This window comes from Atheta coriaria, unplaced genomic scaffold (assembly GCF_025399875.1).
Source record: "Atheta coriaria isolate IRGN ID8LTWV9N9 unplaced genomic scaffold, Caltech_Dcor_3.1 hic_scaffold_13_pilon, whole genome shotgun sequence".
Classification (NCBI taxonomy): domain Eukaryota; kingdom Metazoa; phylum Arthropoda; class Insecta; order Coleoptera; family Staphylinidae; genus Dalotia; species Dalotia coriaria.
The window spans coordinates 708048-714047 of record NW_027045455.1 but is presented as its reverse complement, the minus strand read 5'-3'; the positions used below and the strand labels follow the sequence as shown (position 1 = coordinate 714047).

Sequence of the window (6000 nt, the reverse complement as noted above, 5' to 3'; positions counted from 1 at the left end):
TCCGGTGCGCTCAGTAGTATTTGTTCTATTTCTTACTTAGTCGTTCGTGTGCTGCGGCGTGGTGTGAACGCGTCTATTTGAGCGGCGATTTTCGTAATGACTTATCGAATTTCTTGTGATTTAAGTCGGTAGTTGAATTAGAATCGGTCAGCAAAGAAAACATTTAGAATTACCAGAGAAGTGCGGCGTATAATTATTGAGATATCGTGCGTCCGGAATTGCAAAATACGTAGGTATTTCCCGTCGGCCGGCGAATATCTGCCGTCGGCTAAGAATTCCTAGTGGTTTTGTTTTGTGTATTCATTAAATGATTAATTTGAATAAGATTTTTGATCCTTTACACCCTGAATTTTAATTATTTTCTTGTGTTAGCTTATAAAGAATTTTCCAAATTTTCATTATGTTTAATTCTTTGGCTAGAAGCTTTTAGTTTAGATGATATTCGTTACCGAAATTACTCAAAGAGCATGATGCAGCAATATTTTTTGTTATTAATTTTTCTCATCTTATTTTACAAATTTTATTATCTTATCATATAAATTCTATTTTTTGAGGTTTAACGTTTTAACGAGACCTTACGGATATCTCAGCTGTGAACTGCATGCTTCTTCTAGAAAGCTTCTTCAACGATTTCAAGATTCTATTAAATTTTGACAGGCCAAGAGGTATTTATTTATTTCTATTTTGCAAGGTGTAGTGTTACAATTATAACACTGTAACACATAAATGGAAACAAGTATAAGTTTACTGACATATTAACGTGTATTATAAAGTGTAAAGTACGCTTTACAAACAACATGAGTGTTAACTAAGCCTCGGTAGGTTGACACAATCGACAAAATTATACATAAAGTATAATATATAAAACATAAATACATAAAGTTTTACATTCGTTTTTATTAAATTAACTTATAACTATAATTATTTATTTCAATTTTTTACGTAGTGTTATAAATGCTTGGTGGTATTTTACTGTCCTACATACATATAAAGTGTGAGTAACCTTTACAAAAACGTTTCTGTTGAATGAGCCTTAGAAGAGGTAAATAAGAAATACAACTTAAACTATCCGGAAAACACCCCCAAACTTCAGCAATACTTCGCTTTTATATTACTTCTTGCTCGTTGTTATGCTAATAAAGTTTTGTTTTCACCTCAGGTGAATATGGTAGCGGGTCATCAATCTGCACGGGCCTACCGCGTCTATAATCCTGAAGCTTTGATTGAGAATCAGTAACAGTCCATGACGAGAAGCGTCTTTTGGTTTCTTCAGAACGCGCTAGGATTTTCGGACTTGTTTCTTACTGTAAGTGATGGAATTTTATGTTTTCCTAATCTTAAAGCTCAAAAAACTAGAAATTTATGAATTGCATTTTAACACTCGGATTTTTAGATTTACCTTTTTACTGGGGAATTCCATGGATTTGGACGTAGCATCAACATCTTACATTTTGCGATACATAGAGCCTAGAAGACCGAGCGAAGAAGAAGAATGAACACCGTCAAACGTGGCCATATTTTTTTCTGCCTTTAATATAATTGGACCAAAAAACAGCGCAAAACTTGTGTTTCAAATTGAATTTGGCTAAAAAAAGACATCGCAGAACTATTGTTATAAACTTATTACGCAACACAAGACTTGTTATTGAGCTACAGTTAAACAGCGCTAAGTATGTTAAATGTTATTTGTCACATATGCAATTACGTTCTTAATACTATGTGAAGATTGTTAAGTTCAATGTTGGAAGGACTTATTTTTACTTGTTTTAGGGATTTTGCACCTTAGTCTGACACCCTAGAAGGACCATTCTTGCATCAGATTGTAAGTATTTAATTTCATTATCATTTTCCTAAATTAATTTTGTGATTATCCCACCAATTGACCCCCAAAATTGCATTTTTATGTTGGAAGGACTAATTTTTGCTTGTTTTAGGGATATTGCAGCTGAGTCTGACATCGTAGAATGACCATTCTTGCATCAGATTGTAAGTATTTAATTTCTTTATCAATTTCATAACTAATTTTTGTGATTAGCTCATGAATTAGTGACGAAAATTGCATTTTTGTGTTGCAAAGGACAACTTTTCGCTTGTTTTAGGTGTTCTGCACCCGAAGTCGACATCGTAGCAGAACCATTTTTGCATCATATTGTAAGTATTTAATTTCGTTATCGTTTTCATAAGTAATTTTTGTGATTAGCTCATGCATTAGTGACGAAAATTACATTTCTGTGTTGCAATTGACTACTTTTTGCTTGTTTTAGGTGCTCTTCACCCGAGCCCAATATCGTAGGAGAACCATTCTTGCATCAGATTGTAAGTATTTAATTTCTTTATTATTTTCATACATAACTTTTATGAATAATTTATGAATTAGCGAGAAAAATTTACTTTTTGTGTTTCGAAGTACTGATTTTGCTTGTTTTCGTGGTTTAGCACATGAACGAGGCATCCTCGTAATATCAGCGAGGTCCCTAAGGACGTAAAATTTAATTCTTCATGGCGTTTTATTCTAATGTCGTAAGAGATGTACCTGTAGAACGTGTATTGTTTGATAAATTGTACGTTTCGTACGATGTTATATCAATAACTTGTAACTGTTTGTTTTCATTTAGTCATTTTGAATAGTTTTTGAATTATATATAACATGGATTGTGTTTTATTAATTATCGTTCAAGCGAGTGAGATAGAAATACCAGGATAAGGTGATAGCAGGTGAGTTAGAATAAGCGAGCAATACTATCATGTTCAATCCATGTTCTTTATAATTTGCAGAATTTGCTACACTTTGTTTATGCTTTCACTTCGACCTTGGGTTGCGCAACTCGCTGTGCGCTGCCATTTGAAATTTGAACAGTACCGCACCGGTCGCCGTGTGTCGTCGGCTTCAGGTGAGAATTCGCTATACTTATACTGCTCAGTACATCTTGCGCTGGCGTATTGGCTGTTGTTTTTCCCTGTTTAGTCAGTCGGTGCTACGCAATTGTGCTGTGTGAACGTGTTCTGTTTCGCCGCTGGTCTTCATCACGACTGTTAGTATTTCGGGAGACTTTAATAGGGTGCGAGCATTAGAATCGTTTAGTCATCGCTTGCTATCAACTACTGAACAAGTGATTTATCTCAAATCGACTCGAGACTTAAGACACCACTTGCGCGTGTTTAAGCCATCAGCCGCCGGCCGTCGGATCTCTTTCGTTGGGCTACGGATTCTAATTGGATTTATAGGCCAAAATGGTATTGTTAATTAGAGGGGATAAATCACGCGTTTTCTCCGCGTGGCATAGTTGTTAGTGCAAACGTTATGCAGTGAGTAGTAACATCAATTCTACTAACAGTTCTACTTTGTGTGTAACGTTTGATAAGAGAGCGTTGTGGGTTGATGGTACATAGGATATGACTTAAATCGTACGTACGTTCGTTTTATTTAAAAAATGAAGAATGTATTGTTAAATACAATTAATAAAACTCAATTTAAAATTAAAATCTTATTCATACTTCTTTGTGATCCTCTTTGTCGTTTTCAGGATATGCGTCTTAAATCATATTTCATATGAAGTTTATGTGAGTGCAAGATAGCTGAGGCTTGTGTTGTTGTTTTTAAAAAGTTGAATAAAGTAGAAACATAAATAGAAGAATCAAATATTAATGATAAAAACACTCGGTGGTCGAGTGGAGACGTGCACCTGCTGGCATGCTAGCAGACACGGATCGAATCTCAGGTATAGAAGGCATTTTTCTCAAATATAAAAATATCAGGTGTAATTTGGGTTGCATATATGAATTGCAACGAAATATGAGAGAAATTGAAATACAAGTGAAGGCAATATGAGAAGTAAGAAAGTAAGTGGAGGAGCAGAGAACAGAAAAATAGGAGAAGTAGAAGAAGGAATAGCAGAGAAGAGCAGAAGATAGAAGGAAGAGAATAGAGTAGAGAAGAGGAGGAGATAGAAGAAAGAGAACAGGGGAGGATCAGATTTTTAAATTTTTTGGCACGTGTCGTTATAAGACAGTCTACGGTCGATCGCCCACTGCTTCGATTCGTCCATTGCTCCCGGCCCATCCTACAGCTACGATGTCTCTGCGCTTCATCCCCGAAATTATCAGGCATATCAACAATTTTTATGGTGGGGGATCACCCCAGAGAGAGGGAACTCCTTATAAGGACAATCCTTATGAGGTCTTGTTTAAATATTTCAAAGTTTTAAGTCGCCTCAGGAGAGGTGACACTTAAAAATATTCTTACAAGTTCTGACCTGTTGCTGAAATGAAAGAAGGAGTACACAAATCATACAGGTTACCTTAACAATTTTATAGAGGGATCATCCCTGAGAGAGGGAACTCTCTTAGAGACCTGTTCCTGAAATGATAGAAGGCGAACACACAAATCAAAGAAGTCAATATATCTTACTATTTCTTTATTAAGAATAGAATACAAGTTTAGATTTTACAAGTCAACAAAATACAGGTCGCCATATTGAAACAAGACTTACGACCTGCATAGCCGCGCACATGCCAGCAAATACAACTTCATAAAGTTCAACCGGAATAATGAAATTAGTAGGTAAATAGCCAATTTTCTAGGTGATTGAAAATGGAAACAAATATACAGGGTGTTACAAAACGTAAATTTAAAGAACAAACAAAAAACTCTAAACACTACAAACGTGGCTCGTTTTCACTCGACGATCAGGGAAACTAATATACAGGGTGTCCCAGAAAGAAAATTTAAAGTGCAAACGGGAAAATATTAAAAACAACAGCTGAAGCAAAATTTTCGCGGACACAAAGGAAAACCTATATACAGGGTGTTCTAGAAAGAAAATTACATGTTCAAAACAGAGAACACTCAAAACTCACAACTAAAGGTGATTTTCTACGTAATATTCACAATATGAAGAGCGAACTTGACAAATTAACAACAATACTTTAATATAAAATCAGAGATTTTACTCGAAAAACATCGGAAAATTGAGCAAAAGGGTGCTACAAAAATAAAACACTTACATTTTAATAGTTTAAAAATATTTCTTTATTAAATTTCTACGTGATTTTTATTGGATTTTACAATTTTATATGATCATAGAATCGTAGAAATTTAATAAATAAATATTTTAAACTACACAATGGATTACGTATTCATAAATGAAAGTAATACATTTTAATATATTGTGAATATATATTTGTTAATTGATGGTAACACCAACTGTATAAGGTAGCCGACGGGTGAAGCATCATTACAAATTGATAGAATATCCGGCGGAAAACATCTAAATCAACAGACGGCAAGCGACGGCGCGTAGCAACACAGTGGTAGACGATAAAAATAACAAATTTCTTTGTAAATATTAAGATATACTGAGACTGCGAATACGAAAATCTATTAACCGTTCAAGATTTTATTTCAACAAGAAATTATTAATTTAATGATGCAATTCGATAAAAATGTTTACGTGATCATCGAAAACATGACCGAACCGACGGTCGACGGCAAAGTAAGCGTAGTCGACCACATGAATTTTAAAACCGTGCTTGTAATAATTAAATCGTTAAGTTAAACCGCCTTAACTTTCCACGAAAAATTTTAATTATCCACCCACCTGTGCATTGATGAGGAGATTTTCTATCCTGTAAACTGAAAACTCGCGCAGGGATTAACGGACACTTATTTCTTACTTAAGAAGACTCTAACCGAAAAAAATCATTAAACAAAACAGGCACGCATGCCCATTGCGAATATTTTGCGGATGGCCGAAAGAATACACGACGATTAATCCAATTAAAACCTAAAAACGCGTGACGTTTAGAGAGACATGCTCGCGGACCATGCGGTGAAACAACTGCCGTGAGCGTTGCGCGTAGCCGGGTACAAGGCAGGTATGCAGCGATATCACGAGTCCGTCGAACAAAAAAGTTGTTTATACACAAACGTACTGATAGACACGTAGTTGAGAAGACGAAACTAAAAATTCACAATGTTGAAATACACATACACGAAATTTA

At 35.0% G+C, this 6000-nt stretch overlaps 2 long non-coding RNA genes across 5 annotated transcripts; both read left to right on the top strand.

The window, feature by feature from the left end:
* The first annotated feature begins 621 nt into the window (after window positions 1-621).
* Window positions 622-2590, top strand: LOC135801779 (uncharacterized). 4 transcript variants are annotated; one of them, XR_010550437.1, is made up of 8 exons: window positions 622-994; window positions 1160-1306; window positions 1394-1670; window positions 1771-1822; window positions 1935-1986; window positions 2100-2151; window positions 2265-2316; window positions 2437-2590. It is a non-coding gene; the product is annotated as an uncharacterized lncRNA (long non-coding RNA). The 4 variants fall into 4 exon arrangements; XR_010550439.1 differs by having other exon boundaries at window positions 2078-2151; XR_010550440.1 differs by having other exon boundaries at window positions 622-1042.
* Window positions 2591-2790: 200 nt separating this feature from the next.
* On the top strand, window positions 2791-3483 carry LOC135801827 (uncharacterized). Its single transcript, XR_010550455.1, has 2 exons — window positions 2791-2891; window positions 2966-3483. It is a non-coding gene; the product is annotated as an uncharacterized lncRNA (long non-coding RNA).
* Window positions 3484-6000: the final 2517 nt, after the last annotated feature.